The following is a 13003-nucleotide window of genomic DNA, read 5'->3' on the forward strand; positions in this document are numbered from 1 at the left end:
ACAAACCCTATTTGATTAAATGAGGCCAGGAAAGGGACAGAGGTCAAAGGGTCTCTCTGGCTAGCCTCTCCTCTCCCTTGGCACTTGAGAGTACAAAAAGAAAGGAGCATCCCTCCCCCCCAATATGGTTTTCTGAAAGGGGAATTAGGAGATAAGGACACCCCAATTTCAGGCAGATAAGAGTATTATACACCTTCATTCCCTTCCCTGAACTTCGCACTCATCCAGACACAGAAGCAAAGTTGGGGTGCAAAGGGGAGAGAGGAATCTAAGCAACCAGCCAGTGGGTACCCCAAAAAGTATGATGTTACTCTTCCTCGAGGTTCTGAGATCGCCCTTTTCCTAAGCACCCAGCACCAAACACCAGTGTTCAGGACCCAGAAATTCTACCCCTCTCAGAGGCTCTCAAAATCCATATGGCTTTGGCCTCCAAGCTTGGCTTTTTTTTGGCCTGGCGTTCATGCACTACATTGGCTCTCCTAGTGACCACAACCCCAAGCTGGGTGAGATGGAAGCAGAGTCGAGGTCAGGGGAGGGGACAGTGAGAGAGATGAGCCCACAGAGACCTGCTCACCTAAACCAACAAATTCCAGAGTCCTCTAATAGAGTTCATTGGGAGACATCTCAAATGGACGAAATTGAAGCTGCCTCCTTCCACGTCTGACCATCCCCACACCAGGCCTCATTGATGGTACTTTGAACTTTATCATCCACTCACGATTTTTGTGTGATATGGATTATAAATTGCTGCTCTTGAGGGGTCAGTTCCTCTAACTGGCACATCATCCAAGAACCTTGGTTTTGCTCTTCATTTTTGAGGGGATGAATGTCTTCCTCCCACCCACATCCCACCCTGTCCATGTCCTCTCCCACACCATGCCATGTTACTTCCCCCTCCTGCCCACCAGGTGTCTGGAAAGCAGTAGACCAGCTGCTAGAATCTCTGATCAGCCTCATTCCTGGTCATAATGTTTCCCTTCCCCCAAAAAATGTGCCTCCCACCCCCTCTAGTCTCCTCTCTAGTCTCCTCTCTATGCTCCATTATGGCTGGATCAAAGTCTGTCTGGTGCTCCACGATTCAAGTGAGCCACACAATCAGAAGGCCTCCGTTTCTTTTCAAGGGAGGGATTGGGACAAGGTTTGGGGACAAGGAAGAAGGAGGGAAAGCCAACCAAAAGTCAAAGCAGCAGGACTGTTGACATCCAAACCAAAAAACAATTGTTCCCAAGCAGTGCCTCGCAGGTCCCTGCTGGCCTGGCTTTGAGGGGTGTTTCTCATCGAGCCATCTCAGTCCTTGCTTAGGAAGCTGTAGGGAAGGAGGGTGATCTGCCTCCTTAAGAGGGTATGTCTCCACTGAGAGAGGATAAGACCATGCTGTGACTCGGGAGGGCGGGGCTCTATGGTGATCTAGAGCACTCAGGTAGAGCTAGATGCTCCCCAGTATGGGGGTCTTTAAGACTAGTGAGTCCATATTTTCTAGTGCCTAGGAACAAAATGATGGTAAAGAAAGCCTGGCAGAATCTCAGCCTGGCTAGGAACTGGAATGGGAGTCCATATTTGTTCTTCCCTGTAGAACCCACATTCCAGGCCTGGAGTGAGACAGGGGAACTCTGGAGCAAAAATGAGTCTGGGTGTGTGCCCCCAAAGGTCATCTACTCCATCCTTCACATAGGGTAAGATTCTGCTTTACCAACGAGCCCTTGGGTTTATTGGGCTGAAGCAGGAGCATGAGGAGATAGGAAGCAGTGGCATTCTATCAGCACCCTGGACAAGGGAGCAGGTGGGCAATCCCAGCCACACCCTTCTATGTGATCCCTAAGGAAAATCCAGTCTCTAGCCCCCTTGGTCCCCTGCCCTGGCATTACCCTCTTCAAGGATCCCCAGATCTTGTCCTCAACTCTATCTGTCCTCCCCAATACTTGGGCCCCAACGACCACTCCCAACTACCACCACCAACAGCAACAGAAACAAACCAAAGGTTTTAAGACACCCTTGGTCCCAACCCCAGACTCATCCTTTCCCAGCTCCTGACTCAGCAGAGTAGCCCAGGCACTCTGGCTCCTCTTCAATGCCTTGGACAGGAGTTGGCAAGAGGCAGAAGGGACAGTCCCCCCCCTCCCCCACCCCAGACTCTTCTGTTACAGTTTCCATAGATCTCATTTTGATCACTCAAGGACAAAATACAGGTGAAAGGCCAGGTTGGGGGAGAGGGTTACATAGAGTGAGATCAAGAACCAGAGACATCTCTCTGGGAACATGATATAATGGAGAGAGAAAAAGAATTTGCTTTACTGGTGTCCTCTTCAGTTGTTTTTTGTGTGCGTGTTTTGTTTTGTTTGTTTTGTTTTCTCCAAGATTTCTTTTTCCATTTTATATTTTATCAATATTATGGGACTAGTTAATCTGTTTCTTGCTTCTTGCTTACTGCACCCCTCCCACAATGCCTTTGAGCTCGAAAACACACACACACACACACACACGCACACGCACACGCACACGCACATGCACACACATGCACGCATACACACACACACACACACACACACACACACACACACACTACACATCATAGATTGGAAACCACCGCAGGCCCTGGACTGAGCTCTCTTATCCTTGGCCTACCCATCAACAAATTCATACACAGTCTGCCCAATTCGAAGGGCACAATATTGGGACTGGGATGGGGGAATGGGATCTAACTCTGCCCTTCCTCCTTCCCCTTCCCTCCTACCCGTTCCCTTGCCTCCTGCTTCAGTTTCCCTCTCTCCCCTCCCCCTCTTCTGCGCCTCACACCCTATTTGATTATAACATTGTATGATGCAGCCCTTACGGTCTAGCCGATGCGCCTACCTAAATACCATTTATTGAAAGTGACGATGGTTTGTTCCCTATGCAAAAAAAAAAAAAAGAAAAAATATTCCAAAAAAAAGAAAAAAATGTATAAAACATTAAACAAGCTATGCTCCAACTCTACACGTGTCTCCCAGACTCTCCTTTCTGCGACTGGGTCAGGGGAACTGGGGAGGGAAGGGGCTAGGGGAGGGACCAACAGAATGAGCTACTTGAGTAAGTAGCTTTTGTCTTGGCCCTCTCCTGAGCTTCATGGAGAAGAGGATTCCTAAAGGAAGTAGGGTGGGGGTGGAGGTGGAGAAACAAGGTAAGAGAGGAGGATGAAGATAAAGATCACCAAGACCCTGGAGTCCAACCCAACCCGACCAAGAACATCATCTCCAATATTATTCCTGGTTGGTAGTCCAGACTCACCTTGAAGACGTGCAGTGACAGGGAGCTTGCCACTACCCACAGACATCCATTCCAGAATGGCTCTAATTTGGGGCTGTTTGCCCCTTCATTCCTCTTTACAACTGTCACCTGTTGTGGCTCATTCTACCTTTAGGGCCAGATCTCTGCTCTTCATGACAGCCCTTCCAACATCCGAAAACAGCTTCTCCAAGAAGAGGATCCAGGGTTAGGTTTGGAGGCTGGAAATGGATTTGGAGGGAGGGAAACGGCCTATTGGTTGAATTCTATTGAGTGGAAATGATTATTTTCTCTGTACTGGGTCCAAGAGACATGGCCTGGCTCAGAAACCATGCATAAAAGACATGGCTGGCCATGGTGAAGGGTTTTGGGTTTTTTTTTTGTTTTTTTTGTGGGGCAGTGAGGGTTAAGTGACTTGCCCAGGGTCACACAGCTAGTAAGTGTCCAGTGTCTGAGGGCAGATTTGAACTCAGGTCCTCCTGAATCCAGGTCCAGTGCTCTATCCACTGTACCACCTAGCTGCCCCCTAGTTTTACTGGATTTTTAAAGTGTAAAGACCACTTTTAGCTCATAGGCCATACTATAGTTTGCTTAGCTTGTACCATCTGCCTCTGTCTCTAGGTGACTTTCTTTGTGTAGCTGTCTCCTTTGTGTGTATGTCACTCTTTCTTTTGCCTCTGTCTCGCTGAGTCTCAGTGTATGTGGAGGACCAGTGTCTATGTCTCTGGGTACCTGCCTGTGTGGTTTTAAGCACTTCTCACAGATATCCCTTCCACACCTCGACTTTCCCCATCCCAGTTTTGCTACATCATGGGTCAGCATAAGAAATTAAATGGGAATTTGGGGGATTTTGTAGAAGCCACAGAAGACATGTGAAGGCCAGCAGATGACACAGAAAAAGTTTAGAACCTCAGAAATGTGTAAAATATATGTATAGTATTGTATAATATCAACATAGTTTATCTTTTAATACCATGATAATTCAGACTTCTTCTCTGATGCAAAAGTATGGCCAAAATATTTTACTCAGATTTTCCAGATGGTGGGGGTGCCGTGCCCCTAGCCCCCTCTATGTGGAAGGGATAACGGTATATCTAAGGTGTTAGGATAAAAGATAACTATAAGATGCCTCCTGTCCTACCTTTGCCACATCTCTCCCATAAGCCCTTTTCTCTCCTTGGACACTGCAGGCCCTCATCACACACACACATACACACACACTAGGACCATTGCAGTAGTCTCCTGGTGGCTCAAGCCTCTCCCCACTCCACTATTCTCCATTCAGCCACTAAAATAATTTTCCTAACGCACAAACCGACCATCAAATCTCCCCCCATCCCCAGTAAATAAACTCCAGTGGCTTCCTACAGGCTTCCAGCATCAAATGCAAAATCTTCTGTTTGCCATTTGCTGTCCTTCATAACCTAGCCCTGCCTCCCCCTCCCCACCCCCAGTCTTCTTTTTTTTTTTTTTGTGGGGCATTTGGGGTCAAGTGACTTGCCCAGGGTCACACAGCTAGCAAGTGTCAAGTGTCTGAGGCTGGATTTGAACTCAGGTCCTCCTGAATCCAGGGCCGGCGCTCTATCCACTGTGCCACCTAGCTGCCCCATCTTCTTACACTTTACTACACCTTATACCCCACTCCCCCACCATACTCTGATCCAGTGACACTGGCCTCCTGGATGGTCTGCCAACAAGACATCCAGGCATTTTCTCTAGCCTTCTCCATGCCTGGAATGCTCTCTCTCCTCTTCATCTCTGACTCCTGGCTTCCTCCATGTCCCAACTAAAATCCCACCTTATAGAGGAAGTTTACACACACACACACACACACACACACACACACACACACACACACACACTTCATTCTAGGGCCTTCATTTTCTTAGTTATTTCCTACTTATCCCTGCCTTTTTTTTTTTTTTACAAATGCATTTGCTTGTTGTCTCCTCCCATCAGAAGGCAGGGACTGTCTTTGGCTTCTCTCTGTATCCTCAACACTCAGGGCAGTGCCTAGCCCATAGTAGGAGCATAATAAATGCTTATTGGCCGACTGATTTGTGACTTACATTTACTGAGGGTGAGGTGGGGATAAGGCATGGGACATATACACATAAAAGTCTAAGACAAGGCAGAGTGTGCTGGGGGCAAGAATAGAACTAGGTCTAGTGCTCTAGGGGCATTTGAGGGAGGAAGAAAATACCAAGCTGGGGGGAAGAGAGGAGGAAGAGGAGAATCACACAAAGCTTCATGGGCGATGTGGCACCTAAGCTGTTCCTCAGAGGAAGAGCTCTCTGAAAGGCAGAGGGGGGAAAGAAAGCATTCCAAGCATATGGGATGGCCTGCAAAATGCATATGGTGGCCTGAGATAGCAGACAAGGGTAAGCCAAGTATCTAACCAAGGCTACGAGACTCTCCTTATTGGTGGAAAAAATGCTACATAACACACTAAGTGATGTGCAGAGTTGGCACAAAAGCAGAAAGATTCTTCATTCTTTCTTCAAGAGACACATGGGTTTGAAGACTCTTCAGGGCTGACTCCAGGAGAAAGAAAAAAAAAAACTGTCTTATACACCTGTAAAGACAGCTTGCTCTTCAACACGTCCCTGGTTTCCAGCCCACCTCCTTAAAGACACTGAGCATCCAATATCCCCTTGGATTGGGACCTTTTTCTTGGATGAACAACGTCTCAGCTCATTTACTCTTGTGTATTGTCTGGTGTACTCTAATCTTTACAGGTTCTCCAAGTTCCCTTCGGTATTTGCTTGGATAAGTGGGTTTACTTGCCTCTTGTGATGGTCTTTGTAGTACTGGTATTGGTTAGTCAAACCTGCTGGTGGAAGCTTGGGGAATACCCCGAACTTAAAGCCAAGACAGCTGGGGTTTTTTTGTTCTGAACTGATCTTGCCCCTAAAGTGGCAAGGGGGTTGAAATAGACATCCATCTACTCTAGTCTCATGATCCCTCCTCCTATTCTCTTCGACATAGGAATCACAGTCTTCCTTGTAGAAGGGTGGGCAAGATGCCAGAGATAGCTATCATTGTCTCCCAACAAGCCAGCCATCTGTAGCTTTTTTAAACATTCCATGTGGACATACAGATCCAACATGAGCAGTAAACACCTTCCATGAGGGTCAGGGAACATCCAGTACCCCAGTGGAGCTGGTACACAGAGGACTAGAATGCAGTGTAATGTGAAATAAGACTTGAAACTCAGGTTGGAGTCAGATCTTGAGGGCCAAGAAATTTGGCTGGGCTCCATAGATTTGCCTGTGGCCGGGTGACTGTATTTGTGTCCCCTACGTACCTCAGTGTGGCTATCTCTCCCTCTGTTTCTGTGACCATGCACACGTGTGTGTGTGTGTGTGTGTGTGTGTGTGTGTGTGTGTCCCTACATCTGTGCTTAGGAATCTCTGCTTAGCTTCAGCCAGGTAAATCAAGTCAAGCCACCCACTCTCAGAGCTGGAGCTGTAACTATAATGATGTGATCAAGGCTTTGCCCCAGGGCACCAACCTCCGGGGGGCATGTACTCCCTTCCTGAGGAGGTCTTCCAGTCCTCTGGCTCTGGGCTGTTTGACACCACCAAGGTTCTGTTCATCTCCCACCCCACCACAGCCCATACCTCCTGCCACCCCCTTCACACAAAGGTTTCCTGGCACAACTGCACCTGATTAAAAGCATGTTGTCTTGCCTGCACCACCAATGCCAACTGGATTTGCCCTGAATTCCTAGGGGCCATTTTTTTCTGAGGCCCTCTCTGCACACAGCCTGTGCACACACAATGTGAAAAGGATGCAGCCTGAACCCCATGACCCCTTCTCTCTCCTCTTCAGGGAGCTCTTCTAGCTGACTCAGGAGAAAAGACTCTCAGGAGTGTAACACAGAGCAAGACCTGGGGCAGATTGGAATGTGTGAGACTTACACAGGGTCCAGGCCCCACATCTGGTCTGAGTGTCTTAGCAGCCCCGTAGCATACAAAGCTCCCCATTGGGCACTTTGAGCCCCACATTTCCCTCTGCATGGAATGATGATACTCTTGATTGGGAAGTCACACACAGGATAGTCACCGAACCATGTCTCCGGCAGTGGGCACAGCTAGAGTCTCCAACACCCTACTGCCCGCTTCATCCCAAGTCTCAAAAGTGACCATCAGGAAATGGCCAACTCAGGCTGAGGGCAGAAGGCTGCAGTTACAGCTGTGGGGATAGCCAAGGTTCCCTCTGGGTTTGGACATGGTGGAGTGAGGAGGAGGGGAGGGGAGCCAAGACTTACCCCTTGGCAGCAACCAACTCTGTCCTTGAGAGAGGGCCAGACTGTAGGAGCACAGACATGCATCCATCCCTGGCCCCTCAAACCTAGCTCTGTTCCCCCATCTTATCCCTGCCCCTCAAAAAAATCCTCTGCTCCCTCATTCTATCCCAGCTCCCACAAACTCACCTCTTCTTCCTCATCCCATCTCTGCCCCATCAAATAAATTTGCACTTAGCACAGTTCCTGGCACATAGGAGGGATTTTTAAAATACTGATTGATTGATTGATTAACCCAAACCTTTTTTTCCTGATCTTATCCTTGCTCCCTTCATCTAGGTATGCTGGAGTCAGAGGACTTGGTTTCCAAGCAAAGTGACTTTGGATAAGTCACCTAACCTCTGTAGGCCTCAGTTTCCCCATCTACAAAATGAGGCCAGACTAGATGGCCCCTAAAGTTCCTCCCAGATCTGAAGCTATGATTCTACCATCCTATTCCTGCCCTGCCCCAATATGCCTCTGGGGGTTCTTTCAGCCTATCCCTGTCCCCTGAACCTACATTGGCTTCCCCCTGTTCCCCAAAACAAAACCTCTGTTCCTTCACCCATGCGGCTGAGAGGCACTGGGGAAAGAGTACAGGACTTGGAGTCAGGAAGACTCAGGTTTGAATCCTATCTCAGACCCTTCCCCGGCAAGTAACTTCACTACTCTGGGCCTCAGTTTACTCATCTGAAAAACAAGACTCAATGGCCTCTAAATACCTTTTCAACTCTGCTGCCCAAACAAAACTCTACTCTCTTATCCCATCCTTGCCCCACTCCCAGCCTACTTCTGCTTTCCCCAGGCCTAGTATCTCCATAGCTACCTGTCAATTCTCCTAACCCAATCTCGTTTTCCCTGGATCCATCTCTGGTGGCCTCTGTCTGGCCTCAGAAGGGTCTGGATGACCACTTGCCAGGTACATTGAGTAGGCTCACATATTGGTTGGGCCAGATCACCTCTGAAACCCTTTCCAATTCTGCGATTCTATGATTCTGCCATGGCAAAGTCTCTGGAGAGCCCCAAATTCTAGACGGATAAGAGACCATTGGTAACAAGATGAAAGGGACTTGAGAGCCCATCTAATGCAAGTTTTACAGATAAATAAACTTATTCCCAAAGAGTTTAACTGTCACATTCCTGGTAAAACAAGTAGTGTGTTTCAGTGTCAGAATTTGAACCCAAGTCCCCTTACTCCCTCTTCCTCCTACATCATGCTAGCCTCTTATATCAGAGGTGAAAGAACCCTTAAAAACCATTGAGACAGGGGGCAGCTAGATGCCGCAGTGGTTAAGCACCAGCCCTGGATTCAGGAGTACCTGAGTTCAAATCCAGCTTCAGACACTTGACACTTACTAGCTGTGTGACCGTGGGCAAGTCACTTTACCTCCATTGCCTGCAAAAAAAAAAAAAAATATAAAAAAAAAAAACCATTGAGACCAACCTCTTCACTTAACAGATGTAGAATCAGTGGCTCTGGAGAGTTAAATGACTTGCCCAAAGTCACATATGTATTAAGAAGTACCACCAGGGGCAGTTAGGTGGCACAGTGGATGGAGCACTGGCCCTGGATTCAGGAGGACCTGAGTTCAAATCCGGCCTCGGACACTTGATACTTACTAGCTGTGTGACCCTTGGCAAGTCACTTAACCCCAATTGCCTCACCAAAAAAAAAAAAAAAAAAAAAAAGTACCACCAGGATTTGAACTCAAGATCTTTGACTTCGCATCCAGAATCCTTTCTCCTCCACCATGCTGCCTCTTGTAGGAGTTTAAAAGGCCCCAAGAGACCATGCAGTCCAACCTCCTCATTTCACAGATGGCAAAATAGGCTCAAAGGGAAGGAACTTGCCCCAAGGTCCAGAAGCAAGATAATGATACTTTACTTACTTTCTAATTTTGTGAGTGGCTGGCATGGACAGGCCTCCTTCAGGTTCAGACGAGACCATCCATCACCTCAACCATGAAAACCCTGGGGATTTATTGTTGTATCTGACAGGACTAAAAGAGATGGAGATTTGGTGAAGACGTGAAGGCATCGTGGGCATGGCTGCCAGCAAGGAGGTGGGTGTGGAGGGAGGGACCCTGGGAATTGCCTGCTTCTGCCAAGCAGGGTATATCCTCATGCCCTACCCCCAAGCTCCCGAGCAGCTGAGGCTAAGAGAATATGGGGAGGGGCAGCTAGGTGGAACAGTGGATAAAGCACTGGCCCTGGATTCTGGAGTACCTGAGTTCAAATCTGGCCTCAGACACTTGACACTTACTAGCTGTGTGACCCTGGGCAAGTCACTTAACCCCCATTGCCCCTCAAAAAAAAAGAGAATATGGGGAGAGTAGAATCCAGGACTCTTGGATTCTCATCCCCAAACTCTAGAACCCTAGTAGTTAGAGACAGAAAGACCTTTAGGCAATAAAACAGCTAGTCTGGAGCCAGCAGGAACCAAAGGATACAGGTTGGCAGAACTGGAATGATCTTAGTCCAATCATCCAAACCGTCCCTCAGCAGGCATGTCCTCTGCTACATACTCAACAAATAATTTTCCAGTTTCTTTTTGAAAATCTACAGGGATGAGAAATATGCCACCTTATGAGGATCCATAACACTCTTGGACAGCTCTAGACAACTATGGTTTGAAGAGGTATAGTCCAATGCCCTGGGGAAACTGTGGCCAGAGAATGGAAGTCAGTGGCAGAGCCAGGTCACCAAAGCAGGTCTCCTCACTGCCAGGCCAGGGGCTCTTCCTGATACATCAAGCTGTCCTCAAAACACTGGGGCAGACAATTCCGTTCAGGGCTGAAGAATGGGGCTGGGGGAGAGATCTGGGGGATTGGCAGAGGGATCCTCTTTCATAGGGGTCTATTGGGTCCCCATACCCAATGTAATGGAAAGAGAATCGAGTTTTGATTCAGAGAATATCAGTCCTAAGCCCAGCCTTTCCACTTTCTGTGTAAGTGGGTGCCTCATGCATCATCACTGCACCACCATTCCCTCCCCTGTACAATGAGGGGGTTGGCTTGGGTCACCTGTATGACCCCTTCCAGCTTAAGATCTATACTCCTCAGGGCCTTCTTGCAACAGAAGCATCTGACTAAGAACAAGGCCCCCAAGCCCATGCTCTGCTTCAACCAAAGGACTTTCTTCCCCTAACCCCATCTGGGCCAGAGTTAGGTCTCTGCCGTGAGCCTCTGGTACCCTCTGGTGGCCATACTAGGGACTCCAGTGACAAGGAGAGAGAATTTTGTAGCCACCAGCTTCTCCCTACACTGGAGTCTCCTGCCCTGGTCATAATTCGCCCCCAATCCATGAGTACCACCTAGTGCCCCGCTTTCTGGATCCCACAATAGGATCTCTCCCCTACCCCACTCCCCACACACGGGACACTAGTGGACTCCTAGACTTAAGTCGGGGATCCTCTTGTACCAGGTCTTTGTCCAAGGGTCGAGTTCAATATGACTGGGCTCAGGCTGGGGCCAAGGTCGGAGTTCAGTGCATTCCAAAGGATCACCCTCATTATCACCTGGTTCTAAACATCAGACTAATGGGCCATAGCCCTTTCCAGGTGTACTTCCCCTCATCTTCCCACCCCACGCCCTACCAGGTCTATCAATTACTAACTGAAGGGTAAAGGGTAAATGAGTGGAGATATGGTCCCAGATAACTCTCTGTTTGGGGAAGGGCTGGGGTGGGAGAGAGTGGAAATTCCCAGGAGAATGGGAAATAAGGATAAATCTGGCAACTCCCAGAGTGATGGAAAGAAGGGAGGGCATGGCCTCTGTCTTTATGGAGTTTCCAAACTGAAGGGGACAGATGTGCCCTTCACCCACCCCACTCCCACATCAATAGGAAGAGCTCAAACCATTCAGGGCCTGAGGGGTTATGTGTTTATGATCTCCTCTGACACTGTCCCCCACCCTATCAGTCCACACCTGGACAACTGCTTTAGCCTCTTGGTTGGATACCCCTCCCTCAAGTCTCCCTCACTCCTCATTCCCATGGGCTACCAAGATGATTTTCCTAAGGGGCAAGTCTGACCACCGACCTCAACAGACTCCAGTTGCTCCCTATTACTCCCAGGATCAAATATTAAAATCCTTTGTTTGGCTTTTAAAGCTCTTCACAACTTGACCCCTTCCTACCTCTCCATGTATGTTACTACCTTAATAATAGCTAGCACTTAAATAGGGTTTTATGGTTTGCAACACACTTTACAAATATCCTCACAACAACCCTGAGTAGGCAAGTGTTTTTATTATTGCCATTTTATGGATGGGGAAACTGAGACCGGCAAAGGTTAAATGACTTACCCAGGATCACACATCCAAGTAAGTATCTAAGCCTGGATTGGAACTCAGGTTTTCCTGATCACAGGTCCAATAGCTGAAATCCTACGTTCTGCAAAAAGCCTTTCCCAGTAGTCCTCTCCTCTCTCCCTCTCCCTAGTGCCTTTCATCTGAGATTATCTCACATTTACCCCAGATATACTTGTCTATCCCTAGTTACTTACATGTTGTCTTCCCCATTAGAATGTGAGCTCCCTGAGAACAGAGACTGTCTTTTGCCTTTCTTTATATCCAGCAATTAATGCAGTGCCTGGCACTTGGTAAGTGCTTAATAGATGTTTGTTCCCTGACAAAGACCAAGCAGAAAAGAACCATACTGGTCACAGCAGAAAACCCAGCAACCTTGGATACAGTGATAGGGAAAAGCTCAGTGGCCCTACAGCTCATAGAATTCATAGAATTGTAAACTTCTTTAGAGAATAGAGTCCAACCCACTTAATTACGGTTGGGGAAACTGAGGCTCTGAGAGGGAAGAGACATGTTTCAAGGTCATTCAGCAAGTTAGTGGCAAAGGTAGCTGTACCCAAGACTCCTGATTTATTTTTCTTTTCTTTTACTTTTCTTTCATTCTCTCTGTTTCTCTTTCTCTGTGTCTCTGTCTCTGTCTCTGACTCTGTCTCTGTCTCTCTTTTTGGCAGGGCAATGAGGGTTAAGTGACTTGCCCAGGGTCACACAGCTAGTAAGTGTCAAGTGTCTGAGGCCGGATTTGAACTCAGGTCCTCCTGAATCCAGGGTCGGTGCTTTATCCACTGGGCCACCTAGCCGCCCCTATTTCTTTTTTGATACTCCCCAATTTCTAAGGGGCTAACTTATTTATTTAAAGACTAAAAATTTTGAGCTGCGAAAAAAAGGATAAACAAGAAAAGTGATCTATTGTTGGATCCATCAGAACCATTAGGTCTCCTCATTTCTAGCCCAGGGTTTTTTCCATTACAATACAAGATATAGATAACAACAGGTTTGGTTCCCCACCACCACCACCAAAAAAAAAAAGAAAAGAAAAAGAAAAAAGAAAACCTAGGACATGTTATGCTTAGAACCTGGAAGAAAATAGGTGATACAAACAGAAGTGTCAAATTCACCATCTGCCCCTGCAGCAAGCATTGATAAACTC

The sequence above is a fragment of the Dromiciops gliroides genome, chromosome 1 (assembly GCF_019393635.1).
Source record: "Dromiciops gliroides isolate mDroGli1 chromosome 1, mDroGli1.pri, whole genome shotgun sequence".
In the NCBI taxonomy this organism is placed as follows: Eukaryota; Metazoa; Chordata; class Mammalia; order Microbiotheria; family Microbiotheriidae; genus Dromiciops; species Dromiciops gliroides.